Below are 16,200 nucleotides of genomic sequence, written 5' to 3' on the forward strand. Positions count from 1 at the left end.
GATTGGTCGATAGCCCGCTACAACTCGTTTGCGCAAATTCAAAATTTTTTACTCGCAAATAGAAGAACGGCTTGTGCACAACGAGATCTGTTGTTTACCTGAAAACGGATTACTCGTTTGTGCACAACGACACAACAGTACAACACTAACGTGTATAGGTACAGACTGCAATACTAACTATCAAATATTTGCTAGCGATATTATCTTATTACCGATAGTGTAGATTATGTCATTTTAGATTTTTCGTAACTAACCAAGAGTTGTAGCCCGATAAATTAATGTGCGGAGAAAAACAAACTAAGAGTTCTTAAGGTACTTAGTATTTTCTCATTTCAGTTTTTTTTTTCTGTAATAAGTTTTTGATATACCTAAACACCCCAAATATTATTTAAGGGTACTAATACCCCTTAAGCCCTCCCTATTTATTGTAATAATATCATGATACCTATACTGTAATAGCTGCTAAAATATTTTGATAAAGTTACAAGAAGTTTACCGCAACGAAAACTACCTGCGAACACACGAGTTTAATTTTAACGAAAATCATACACTTTTCTTATTATTCTTCTACATCTAACAACTTCTCGGCACCAGTTTAATTTTATTCGGATACGAAAACATTTCCCGTTTCGTGTGATTTACTGTAAAACAGAGTGTACTTAGAATTTCGCGCCCCAGGGTTTTATGTGCCACATCGCCTTAATCCGATAATCATATTGTTTTATCAGTTAATATTGTAGACTTCAATCAGCGTTGAAACGTTTTTTCTACTTCTAATATTTTCTTCTAACAATAGTTGGAAGCATTTTATTTTTTTAATATGAATCCTAAAACAATATCAATCAAACTGTTTTATTTAGTTTAATCGTTGATTGTTTAATTTTTTAAGCTTGAATAATGTCAAAATTGTCCCATCCATATAAGTATGTCGTTCAAATAATAATTTTAATATTACCTACTTATACATAATATTACTTCGGGTAACAGTCCAATACGCGACTTACGTCATAAATATAAAATATAAATAATTTTAACTAACCTTTTTTTTTTATTCCACTTCTGCAGAGTGTTGTAAATAACTGTATTGTTTCAGTCCGTATTGTTATGAAACGTCTTTTTCGTGTTGGTCAAAAAGTAGATGTCAACAGCGACGGATAGACAAGGTATATCGGGTGCACCGAGTTTCAGTTTTTTAATCGAACCCGCGGCCCAAAAAAGCCTATTTTCAAATGAACTTAAATGTACCTAGATTTTACGCAATGCACCGGCCACCGAGGTAAATAAATGTATTTAAATTTTTAGGTATTATAAAATAATCGCCCAAACACTTACGATCTGACTTTTTTTTAAGCGGCCCACCCACATTTTCTCGATAGTCGACAGCTCGCCGCTTCAATCCGGGACTGGATGTCATGTTGAGTCAAAGCACTTACATAACTAGCGCACACGTATGTAGTCGGAACTACTGACTGAGGACAGCGAAGACAAGTATTAATGATTGTGAGTATAATGATATGTCGAACTAAAATAAAATACAATAAAATGCCAATAATGGCAATAATCGCGATAAAGTAACCTGTAGATCAGCACAATCTTATCGGTAGGTTGAGTAACATTAATTAATTATTAGGTCGCATGTTGGACCGTTATCTTATTTAGTTTCTAAACATTTGGTCCGCGCATAATAATGGGCATAGGTACATTGTACATATAATAATCAATAATATTATGCATTTAATTAAATCATAACGCAATGTTTACAGTCTTTTAGTTTTTTAGTCCAGCGTTTCCCAAACCATGAGTCGCGAAACTTTTTTGATGGGTCGCGATTGGCGAATTTATTTTATTTATTTATCATGTTATTATTGTTCAGTATATTGTATTTTATAAAAAACTCAATCATAAAATTGATTATAATAAAAATCTTTTTATTTATGGCATACTTGATTTTTTTTTAGGGGGGGGAGGATCACGTACCAAATAAACATTAAATGTATGGATCGTCATTGCAAAAAGATTGGGAAATACTGTTTTAGTCCATTTATGGTGGGTGTCGTGGGGGGGGGGAATGGAGTCTCTTTTATCATAAGAAAATGTTAGAAAAAATTTTAGAAAATGTTTATGCGAACCCCTTCTAGTTATATCCTCGTCCACAAGACTAAGGTATGCACATTTTTATTGACACTTAACATATTCCCCTTCCAATTTATTCCCAATTCAAGCAATGCCAATTACCCATTATTAACGACCGATTCAGAGTCCACAATTATTAATCATTGATCGATAATAGAGTCGAATCTGATCCGTTGCGGATCGAAGTAAATAATATTTTTGATTGCAAATTGGTACCACTTTAGTATTGAATCATAAAAATACGTATAAAGAAGCCGCATACACCCCAAAAATATAACATTTGTTTTCCTCAGAGACGGGTCGTTGCAATATTAATGTTTTGCCAAGTCGTAAACGGCTAGTGAAGGAAAGCAAAATTCAATCGGGTCGGGTTTTATTTTTATTTTTTTATTTAGGTTGTTTCACAACAACACGCTGCACGGTCGGTATACAGATGTATTTTCTCAATGGTTTCTACGGGATTTCCGACAACTAAAATACTTCCATAAACTTTCAAAAGCTTAACTCACCAGTTCTGTTTCCTTTTGTTAACGCGCAATGCTGCATCTGCAGAATAACAGTAATCGCCGTCGCAATAATTCTATTTTATTGAGATTGGTTTTACGCGAAACTTAATGGCTGTCGGCCGTTGGCGTACGTCCACGTCGTCGATAAACTCTTATATAAAGCCCGATAAGGACTTTAATGTTATGGCATTTTAATTTAATTTCTGTACAATATTATTTTATACGGGGTGACCATTATTATCATTTTATAGTTACTGGTGAGTTGTCATCTTAACCGCTCAATAAAATCATCCAACATTGAAAATCATTCGGTTATGATTTTTGAGTATTCCAACATTTAAAATGTTTACAAATAATTACATTTATTTAATAATCAATTACGCCGTCAACCAACAGTCATCATTCGGCTTTAATTTAACACAGACCGAGATGTTTTCATGTAAAAAAATGTTCAGTCAATTCAACGGCCAACTTTTAATCGATGTGAATGAGGTCTTCAGTGGCGTATTTAAGGTTTTTTAGGCACTTTCCAATCCACCGCCTTCCTCCCCCCTTCATCTTCCTACAATTTAATTTTCAAATTAATTACTACATACGATAAAATTCTGTCTTTATTATAAGAAATCAAACACGCATTGAATGCGCGTGTTTTGATATCTATGTGCTCGTACTGTGTTGCGAATGATATAATATAGTTGTTGGTACATGTAGATAGATGATTAATTTTGAGCAAACAAAAATTAGTTGAGTTTGATTTAATCAAATGAAAAATACTTTTTATAATTTTATAAAAAAAAATCGTTGAAATTTGCCGCCCTCCAATGTTGCCGCTCTAGGCCCGGGCCTATAGGGCCTGTGCCTAAATACGTCTCTGGAGATCCTATGGTCAAAATTTCCAAACACAATTATTATTTCATGTACATTACACGAAAACCAATTACATATTTTAATTAATGTAGTCAAGTCTCGTTTACGATATTAAGTTTTTGATTTTACACATTTTTAGTATGGTCAGTTGTAAATTTGTTTCGTATAATGTAAAAACAGTTTTGAAAAATTGTATTGCTCGCATTATTGCACAATAATTAGTGTTTTTTTAAGAGAAGGATTATTGTATGATTTGAAAAATGTGTACATCAATATTAAAGAGTACCTACTTCGATTAGAATTCATAAACAAATCACATTCGATGAAGTAAAATGTGCAATATTTCCCTACCACGAGTTATTTTATAAATTAATTTGTTTTATCGGTACCTAATAATATCATAATCGTATATTATTCAAACTTTGGCAAGGACAAAACCATATTATAAGAGATGGTTGGTAAACATGGATGATGAAATGCCGAGAAATATTATTTGCGTGTGGTATTTCAAAATAACACTCAACTCTATTGACTTTATAAATACGTGCAGTTTATAAATGTTTAGATTACGAGGATTTTCCACCCGCTGTGCCACAATTCAGAAATCACAATATAATTAATGTAGACTCTTGGGTATGTACGCACTTTTAATATTATTAATTATAACATCTACTCCGAATATTCGTCAATCGTTGTGCATCGAGTCGTATTCGCATAATATTTTAACGATAATAATTTACTATTATTATTATTATTATTGTTATTATACCGATGTCGATTATTTTTATACTCGACGACGGTGGATTCCCGACGACCAATCGTTTGGAATACGAGAATCGGCGGCACGAGCTGTCAAACGAATTGAAAATAATCACTTACGCATAATAACATCGTAATAAACTAATAAATAATAATTGTGAATATAATTATTGTTTACTATTCGATAGACTATTCGCTGGACAACTTTAAAATAGATTTTAAAGGTGGTTTCACGCAAAGTGAATGTCCGCGGGACGAACGCTATTTTAAATCGCAGCGAACATATTATTATTTTGCTCAAATTGCGATCACACGGAAATAATCGCTTGGAAATAAGTTGCTAACGATCGCGAAAAATCGGTCTTGTTTAATTTTGAGCGAATGTTCGCGGCGATTTAAAATCGCGTTCGCCCCGCTATCGTTCGCTTCGCGTGAATAAAAATGTGGGTATTAACATTTTTCCCATAGATTGAAACAAAATATAATTAAAATAAATGACAGACTTATTTTTATTTTTTATGCCACAAGTTTGATGAAAACACAAAACGAAATGTTATTTTATGCAAATTAGCAAAAAACAGCATCAAAACTTGAAAAATAGCACTGAAAACCTAATTTACTTCAAATATGCAAAAAATAGTGTTATACGATTTCATACATGGAGTCCATGATGCATAAAACAAATTTATAGCTCACTCTGCTACTTTTATCTGTGTCCTATGACAATTAGCGAATGCTATAAATAAAAATCCGAGCCCTGTTTATTGTACGATAATATTATATGTGTACGTTACGGAATTGTTTCGACCATGGCGAACTTTTTGCGCTATGAAATAAAACAAGATCCTAATATATAATTGAATAATATTATATATGTGGTGATTTCGAGGAATCCACAGCGGATTTCCGTCACGGATATTCCGCGAGTACGTCACTAATCACTATAGTAAAATTTCCTATCCTCTATAAATAATATTATATCATATGGGCGCAGATTAAATAAAATCAATGAAGTATCATTTAATCTGTGATATGGGTACGTTATTAAAACATTTTTATACTACTATTATTTTTATAACAAATCACAATTTGTGAAACACCAATGTACAATAATATTATTATAACACTCAACAGCTAGTAATATTATTTTGTGCATTCACCATTATTGATGTCGTTATTTTTATTTCGCTTTTTTTGTTGAAACTCGTACTTCCACTCCAAATGATAAAACTGTGTGCACGGGACCTCCTTGAGCCGCTCGAATCGATCAAGTCCTGCTATGGTGACAATTAGGGCCCGGAACATGATGACCTAAAAATGTTAATATGACTTATAAACATCAAAAAATTACCACAAAAATAACAAAAATTTCTTTATAATTTAAAAAATAAAAATTATTGTATAAATAATTAAAAAAATTTCGTTTTACAAAATTATAATATTACATAATGGTTCTTATAAATTTATAATTATTATTAATTTTATTTTTATACATTAAATTAAATATGCTTTTATTAATTAAACAATTTAAATTTAATTTATGTTAATACTTTTAAACAATACCTAAATGTGTTACACTGGACGATTAAAGTGTGTTTAATATTTTCAAATAAAAAAGATCGGCGATTGTCCGATAGTAAAGTTTTGTAGGTCGAAAAACTTCTTTTAACTTCCACAGATGTGATTGGCGCATGTTTGAAAAAAGTGATGCCACAATGCCGTAAAACGTCAATCACACAGTTGCGTTATCGTACGTCTCGTATGTAAAATAACACTCGTGTGCACCGGGCCTGAAATAGTATCTGTCAATAGTTTATTAAATAATCGTAGATTGCGACAACAAACGATGAAAATAATGAACGTTGATAATCGACAAGCTAATGGAACCTGAATATGTGTTACGATAAAGTGTAACATTCAACAAGAAAAATGCAAATAACTGTAAAAAAGTACAAAAATGTATAAAATGCACCAAAAATACTAAAAAATGACCGTAAAGCAATAAATTCCCTAAAAATGTAAAAAATGCAAAATAAAAACTGTACAATTAAATTCTATATTCCACGAATCAAATTTCTGTAAAGACAAGCCTCGTATGTAAGCATTAGAAAAAAAGATGCAAATGCATCAAGTTCCGGGCCCTAGTGACAATATTATTAACGTGCGTGTACTTAAGTATTGCGTACTGTCGATCAACGGATCGTAAAATTTTATTAATTAGGTAGTTATTCTTTGAAATGTCGGAAATGTCATAAAAAAATTAGCAGAAGTAAATTTATTTTTTAAAAATGTAATTAATACAATATATTTAAAAATATATACTATTATTAAAATATTATACTATAGTTTTCAAAAATTTCTAAAAAAAACATCGAAATGTGCTGTTCATCTCCCAAATAATATGTAATTAAAATTGTAAAATAAGCGCTTGAAATAGAAAAATGTCGAAATATGCAAAAATATTCACTAAAATAGTTTCATTTTTAAAATGATTACATCATGAAACAAATGTTGTCCTCGCTCAGCACATTATACGATCAACCAGAATAAATATACAAATGCTATAGACTAATTATATTATTATGAGGAACACAATCGATTTTACCAACTATTGTAGTTTTTTTTTTCGCTATCATAATCATCACATGGTTCTCGGTGTTTTTGCGAGCTGTTGACAAAAATATTCGACGTATACATTGATATCATCGAAGTATTAGTCGATTTTAATATTTTTGAGCTGTGGCACGACGACCGAGCTGAGCTTCAACAAGGATTTCCGAACAGGTCGCGCTCGCTGACACCATCAGAATATCTGCCATTGTAAATAATATAATTATTTTATTATCGCTCGCTCGGCGACTGCTGCAAAACAAAACGGGTAGCGTGGCGCAGTATAGTATAAAAACACACATTCATACTACAAGATTGTGTGTGTGTTTGTGTTGTACGTGTGTTAAGTAAGTAGACAGTCGTAATCGTAGTCATGGCAACGGGTAAACTGCGTAACGGAATAGTCACTATACTATACCTATACGTATTATAAAATAAATGTACGAGTATAAACGGCTCTGCTCGTTATTATTATTATAATACCTACCTGGCTTGCGTTTTTACGACTCGGACGGTGAAATTAGCATAAGCTGAAAACCGCCACAGCCGCCCATATGGTTTATTTCGTTATTTGTTTTGTGCTTGAGCTTGTGTGTGTATTTTTTAATAATATTATTTATATTCTACTTCCTATGCCGCCGCCCTCGGCGAGTTCGGTAATTTTTTTTTTTTTAAACGACAGAACAATCTTACTCGCGATTATACTATTAATATTTTAATCCGTGCGTTTAAATAATAATATTATAACTCGATATTATTGTATAGTAATTTAATGCTCACGCGTGCGCGTTATACGTCCGCGCGCTCGGCATAATATTCATATTTTATTAGAATATCATTATTATTATTATTATTATTATATTCTCGGCGGCGGATATGGTGTTTAACACGCACACATCATTCTAGTAATAACATGTACGACGCGTCATATTGACATCGCCTGAAGAGCATACAGTGTGATTCGTCATATAAGAATGTTCACCCCCCCCTTTTATTTCATTTGACATTAGATTTATCCGATTTCCGTTCTCCAAACTTTTTTGATTTACCTCCCGAAATGTTCTAGCATACTAAGATTTTTAAACTTTTTAATAATAATGTCAGACTTTTCTTTTTGCAAACGTGAACTACGGGTTTTTTTGTTGGTTTTTTACTGAATTAAACTTTCGAGGAGTAAACTATTGTTTTTAAAACGTAGATTTATAAAAACCGAAATTCGTATTCGAACAAGGCGTAAACTATATGGGCTTCAAACTTCAAGTAGGTACTAAGGTCTAAGACCCGTTTCACAGTCGCGCGCGTACCATAATAAATTGCAGTAGTTTACATAAATATTCGTTATGATATTTATAATCTGTAAAAGTTGTCCGAGTTTATTTGGGTAAGCAATAAATACTACATACTAAACATTAAATCTGTTTTATGTAAAATCATAACTAAGCCCTATAATATTGCCCTAGTGATATAGTGTGACAGCGAAACTGTTCGGCTTTCGTTATAGACGCGTGTCAAATTTTTTAAGACACGATTTACGGTAAAAAGGTTTTTTTTTAAATTTGTCTTCACACAATTTAACCTATATGGTTTAAATAATCAAAGTTGTGTTTGAAAATGGGCTGCATCCGAGTTCCGTCCCAATTATAAAAATTGAATTTTTAGATATACTAGTTCCGTCCAGGGTTTTTTTGACGGATATACCAATTCCGTCCCGTGGCAAATCGAATTTAACAATATCACATTATTTAGATATAAAGATTATATGATATCAGTTATCGCACAAAATAATCGAATTTAATAATATCATATTATTTAATTATTATTATATTATTTAATTTATTAGAAATAAAGATAATATGATTTCAGTTATTGAACCAAATAAACTTTTCAGTCGTTATTTGTGCGTGTCCGTGCTTCGTTAATATATATTAAAAATGGATAGTCTACAATATATTATGTACAATGAAAAAGGTAAAATGTTAATTATTAAAAATGAATTAAAATTTTGTTTTCATAAAGAGTTGAATAACGATATTGAACGATGGAAGTGCATTCGAAAACAATGCGAAGCATATATAAAAATTGGTAAGATAACTAAATTTATAATAATTAAAGAGCGGTTATTTGAGTTCTTTAATGCTTAAAATATAATGCTAATATGTTCTTAAAAACGCTAATATATATATATATATACGACTAAATTATGAAAATTATTAAGGACGGAATTAGTATATACTTTTTTTTAACTGGGACGGAATTGGTATATACCTTTTTTTTAACAGGGACGGAACTGGCATAAAAAAAGGTTCTCGGGACGGAACTCGGATGCAGCCTGAAAATGTGGTCGTTAGGTGTTTGCCTACTTAAAAATTCCAAAAATCAGAATAAATGCATTATTAAAGTCTAAAGAGGATAAAAGGGGGGTCGAGCGTGCTTGGTGTTTCGCCCTATGCATTAAATAGGAACGTAGGTATATACGCATGGCCCTGCAAACCCACGGCAGAGCTCATTAATATTAATTCGAACACGAAAGGTCAGCGAAATTCGGTAGCGTGTTCCCGGTCTATCCGTTTCTGAAGGCATGCATAGACCTTCTATAATGGAGGTAACATAATGTATTACACACAATGGTAAGTGGGTTACCTGTATGGGCCAACCTAACAATACGCGTGTATGGTACACATATATTTCGGACATTTAATATCCAAGAAATTTCTGGAAATTTTCTAATAGGCATACTTTTTTGCTCATGGCGTGTAAAAATTAAAAAATGTTCGTTGAATTCTTAAGTATATTTCATTAAGAATATGCTGTGCAAATTTTATCAATTTAAATAATTTGTTTTTTAAACACATAATTAATAAGTGCAAAGGTAAAGATAATGTTTAATATTTTTGCGGTAGGTAGTTATAGTATAGCATTCGCAACATTGCTTTTTTATCACAACAAAACTAATGTACATAAAAACGAATAATACAATTTCATTCTAGGGAATTTCCAAGACTGGACAAGATAATATTTTTTTTTAACTCACTGAGTTAAATTAATATGCCCTAATAACAAAAAGTTGAAGTTAATTCAACTGTAGATAATAACTCAGTTAAGTTAAAAATTAATATACACTTTTTATTCAGTAAAAAAAAAGTTGATTTGTTTTTACAATTTTTTCCAACTCAAAACAAAATTATAGACTATAGTGTTATTAGGTACTGCAGTATACAGTATTCCCATACAATTTAAGTTGGGAAAATATAACAATTTTATCTTTAAAAAATTCATGGTAAATATTTTTTGACTTTAAAACGAAATAGACTGAAATAGTGAAATGTAATAAAATTAAAAATTACTTACTACTACTACTACTAAAAACTCAACTTACTTCTTAAAATGAAAAATCAATTTGTTAATTCACGTTAATTAAAAAAGAAATTTAGTAAGTTAATAATGGTTAAGTTAATAAAAATCCAAAAGTCACTAGTTATGTTAAAAAGTTAAAATGAATTAACTTTTTAACTTAACTTTAACTTAATAACTCTGAGCCTTGGAAATTTCCTACTTACATCACTAATGATATATATATTACTAATTTATTATTGTAATTTAATACTAATAATATTATGTTTAGAAATTAGAATCCTAACCATAACTGTTTTATAGTACCAAAACATAATAAAATACAAATATACTCATTACCAAGATGTGACATAAACATATGTTGGGATGCAATACCTACCAAACGCAAATCTCACTAATAAGTTTAAAAAAATAAAATTAACAAACGGCATAACAAAAATTATGTCTCTCGCTCGCTCAGACATTATAAACACAAGAGCCGGAATTGAACACCAATCTCAGTCATATATTGTTATGCAGTATTGCAGTGTAATAAAGTATAATATCATAAGATATACGAAGAACAACCTTACTGCAGGAAATGTGACGACCTCGTCACAGTAAAACACAAATTATACTCTAAGATTGCCCACTATTTGCGTCTATACATCCTCAAACACCTTCCAACCAGTGGCGTAATTAGGAATTTGGTTGTTTTTTTAGGGGGGGGGATTGTATGGTTTTAGAAAAATCCGTAAGCCTCATACAGTAACATATCTCATCAAATATAAAATGTTAGCAGTAAAATAAAAGTTTTGGGGGATATATCCTCCTCACCCCCTTTAATTACGTCTCTGATTTCAACTATATGAATGGAGCCACTCTAACACAGAATTTATTCAATCTACAACTGTTTTAAAAACAATCGATATCGATACCAACATTTAAAATAATAGAGGTTCAGAACTATTTAATATACGTAACTAAGTATATAAACAACATTAAAACAAACAAATTTAAGCACTGCAAAAAAATACCTTAATAATGAATGTAAATGTAAATATAACTGCTAATGGGGCACATAGCTATTAAAGTCTTTATGTTATAATCAATAAAATAAAAATAATATATAGACCTGTCAGTGATTTTTCGGTAGAATTCGTCTCCCATCGTTCTCGTCCCGACGCTGCAGTTGGCACTCATTTTTACTACAAAACGTGACGATGTTGACCGCATAATAATACAATATTATAATATTTATATTATTTAGATCCAGCAGTAATCTAAAATACGTACATATTATTATTTTTTAATATTTGAATGGTCCAAGTGGGGTTTTCTCACGTTAAAAAAACAAAAAAATGTGTAAAATCGTTTATTCGTGATTAAAATAGTATAAGTACATGTTTTCCATTGTTTTCTTTGGTACAAAAATGCAACTGCGCCGTTATCAGAACAATCATATTTCAGCACTATTAAAATGTCATATAATATGTGTATTATTTAGTAATTAATAAGAAAACAACCTGAACCATAGCGTGATGTGTATAGCGTCTTGTGGCTCATGACATTTTCGACATTTTTCTCACGAATCACTCATATTTTTAATTGACGGACTCAAATCGTTCGAATAATGTGACCAAGGCATAAAAATGCGATTCGACGTTACCTATCGCGCTACGTGTTAGACAGATTGCCGTTTCAGAAAAGCAATATATATTCTTATTTCGTATAATTATTATGTTGCAGTATGGTAGGTATATTATATTAATTAAACTCTCACTAGGTACCCTAACCTACATTACACGACGACGTGGACTGATAAGTTCGGACGGTAATTATTATGGAAAATCTGCAGTTTGTTGCGGAGAATTTGAATAAGTAAACCTCAGCGGGTACTTATGATAAAATTAATTATCGTAATATGGAATCGTTTAGTGAGAAAAAAAAACTGCAAACATAATATATTATTATCCTTTGGTCGTCGGCGAGCGGGCCACCGGAGGACCCCGCGGAGCGTGTCAATAATGTTTGTTTAGGTTATTAATTAGTGTTGTGTGTTACAAATTATCACAATAGATATTGAAATATGAAACTCATTATAACACGTAGATCAACACGTGACTATATCTACGCTGGATTTTGAAACGGAAACAATTTATTTTTTACGTATACCAAGAAAACTTTCGTATTCTAATTTGCAGATATCCGCTGCAGTTATAACCATCGTTGGATTGCTGATGAGAACGGTATAGTATTATGTATATTGTTATTTCGATTTCCGTAATTTATACATTGTATTGAAATAATAACTGTTAGATATGTGTAAAAAATAATGTGTTCCGCATTCGGATAATCGGATCACGAAATAAAAAACACGCATAAACGGATGATTGACGAATAGATCTGTGATAAGAATGTTTTGCTAAAATAATCGTCCACAAATAAATAAATACGAGTTTAGTTTAAAAAGTGTGTAAAAACACTTTTTCCGAAGATCGACATGGACTTCCGGACAAATGTGAGGGCTCGTGCCTCGTACACGCGTGTAATGCGCGGTATATATTATATAATATTGAGACATCCGCCGCCGCAGGTCGACGGTCCTACACGCGTCTAATTTATTGTACCTACTATTACATATTTTTAAATATGTCTTACACCCTCCAGCCACAGGTCCGAATAACAACTATATAACATCCGATTCGTAACTGCAGCAGGATGCGTAATATAGGTACTATCCCCAAAATTGTAATAAGTGCAAAATTAAAAAAAAAAAATGAATAGGTTTGAGAACAGAATAAAACATTAAAAAAATAAAAATAAATACTAATCATGAATAAATAAATAATAGGTATTTGTATCACAGACCATTAATTAAAACATGGATGTGTCCTCGGTAAATTTATAAACTTCTATAATTTACATGTTATTATAATAGCTGCAGTATATAATTTCAAGTTCGATTTCAAACTTGTGTAAAATATTATGTTGTTTTTAGCTATTGGCTCAAGAGTTGTGATTTAATACTGCTCGCCGCAATGGCCGATGGACAAGCTTATGGATAAACAAAATATATGGTTTTTTTTTTAATTACTCTAAGAACATTTTTAGCTGGCGAAAAACAACAGTAATCGATCACATTATTCCAGGGGTTTTCAACCTGTGCGTCGCGGCTCCCAGGGGCGTCGCCGGTTATTATCAAGGGAGCCGCGTTCGCAATAGAAACTAAAAATAAAATTTCGGCGCACCAATACATATTACATGTTGCATGTGTGAGATAACCGTCGATAACCGTGTTTGCGATATCGAGTAATAGCTCGAGAATTAACTGAAAAAATTACTTCTTTTAAAAGAAAATTAGTCTTGTGGAAGAATAAAATGGATGAAGGTGCTTTAAATGACTGTTTTCCCACATTGTATATGTTCCTTCATGAAAATAATTTAAACTTGATAGAATCTATCAAATTAGTATTCATGGAACACTTATTGTTCACTTCCAAAATTATTTTCCCGAGGACGATCAACAACGAAATTGGATTAAAGATCCTTTTACTACTGATCTACCGTCAGAATTAACAATTACTGAACAAGAACAACTGATAGACTTGTACTCAGATTCAGTATCAAAATCCAAATTTGTATCATTATCTTTACCAGAATTTTGGATAGCTATGAAGAAGCAATATCCGATCGTAGCCAATAAGGCTATCAGGACTTTAATTCCATTTGCTTCTTCATACTTATGTGAAACGGGTTTTTCGGCCTTAGCAGTTATCAAAAGTAAATACAGAGGAAAACTAAATACCGAAAAGGAAATGAGAATCGCACTATCAAAATTTACCCCACGATTTGATGATTTAATGCAACAAAAACAAGCACAGCCGTCCCATTAAAAATTAAAATTATTATTAATGTATTAATTTTTTAATTGTATGTAAAAAAATGTTTCCTATTATTAATACCTTATTACATGTTTATCATTAAATAAAGTTAGATTAAAATTATTATAAGTAATGTAAATTTGTTTATTTTAAATGTTCATATGGGAGCCGTATATTTTATTTCAAAATCAAAGGGAGCCGTGGACCCAAAACGGTTGACAACCACTGCATTATTCCAATAACATTTTGCGAACAATAATGCAAAATTTCATTATTATAATCAAAGTAGATAAGATTATAAGATTATTAAAATGGAAAAATAACAGTTGGACAAATATCCAAATTAATAAAAATAGCATAGTGCCATCGGTATCCGCGGCAATGCGGCATCCCGAGAGCATTAAAAAAATAAATATTAAAAAAATTCTGGTTGCCCCATTTTGTGGTTGATGCCCTATAAATAAATAGATACGTACTAATGTCATTACTGTTGGTAAATCCAACCTCCCTAACCTAACCTAACCTAATCTCCCCTGTTAATAATGTCATAAAATATTCGCGATTCGCTCTTGGCCGGTTTGGTGAATATCAGCTGTGGGGGGAGGGGGTCGTGTGCAAAATGTTTATTTTCAGCGTTAAATGTGTTATACATCATTATTGAAAACAATCGATACGGTATAATTATTAATCATGGCTAGTGGCTATGAAATGTATGTAACAGTAATCAGCAACGAATTTCCAATAATTTCCGGTGATTTAAATTATCAACGGCACAGTTTCCGAGCAATGTGAACGTAATTTTTCGGAACGTCTCTCCGCTGTGCAGCTCGAAAGAAAATATGAACAACTTACCGCGACCTCTAATCTATTATTCGCCTGCAGTACTTCACCACCGCAAACATAAACTTAAATAAAACACCCACACACACCTAACCTACCCATTTCCACCCCATGCATAGTCACCGACCGTTTCTCCGATCGTCGTCACCCGGGGGTTGCTATATATAAGTATGAATCCCATCACGTATAATATTTATAATATGTTTGCGGGCACTCTGCAGACGATGAGCGACCCACGTCCGCGACTTCCTAGGCCCGCGGCCTTGTAGACGAGCAAGGGAGAGGGGGCGGATTTGGGATGATGGATTACGGTGGTGTGGGGGGGGGGGGTAGTTGGCGTTTGAGGTACACGCGAGCTAGTCATTCGTTTAACTTTGAAAAATATGTTGTTTTCGTTGTATTAATACGCGCTTATTAACTATACGCTGCACACATATTACAATATATTATTTCGGTTACTGTGCAGTCGTGTACCTTATACGTATATATACGACGCCGTCTGACGCGGACCGGCGTTATAATTAGTGCGCGCAGGAAACGTCGTGCTTCGGGATATTATATGATATATAGTGGATGTGGGGGAGGGTAGTGGCGCATAATATACACGAATTATTATAATAAAGTATCAGTAGGAGTACCTACATATATATAGTACCTATAGTCATATATTAACGTTCTAAAGTGTATGTGTGTCTATGTGCGTAAACATCTGTTCATGAATATGTATGTGTAACGCGCGGTAAGAGGATGATGATATAGTTATAATAATAATAATAATATTATACTGTGCATAGCATGTGTCATGCACGCGAGTCCAGCGAGCTCCATATTATATTATATTAATTGTAATATTGTGGTTACCTACTGGTTACGCAGCGGTTACAGGTCCACTCACCCGCGCCCTTTGTATACCTAATGGCTAATACATATTATAATCATTCGTGTGAAGAATTCAGTATAGGGCAACTACAATCTTTGAGGAGAGGGCTATATTTACCATCTTAAGATCGATCAATCCGCACATTTTAGATTTCTGATTTTAATTCTGAATAATATTATTGACATTTGGAAATTCGTAAATTTTCAGGTATTCTAACTATTTACGCATAGAAATTGTGAAAAATTGGACTGATCGATTTCGAGTTGACGTAATGACGAATTCAAATCGGTTTTCAGAAGTATTATCGCATTACTATATGTCAATGTGTATGTCAATCAGCATAAAAGATTGGTATATTTCGGATGAAATAATTGATCGCCACCATTTCCTT

This window comes from Diuraphis noxia, unplaced genomic scaffold (genome assembly GCF_037042655.1).
Source record: "Diuraphis noxia isolate RWA-SAM2 unplaced genomic scaffold, SU_Dnox_SAM2 contig0007, whole genome shotgun sequence".
Lineage (NCBI taxonomy): Eukaryota > Metazoa > Arthropoda > Insecta > Hemiptera > Aphididae > Diuraphis > Diuraphis noxia.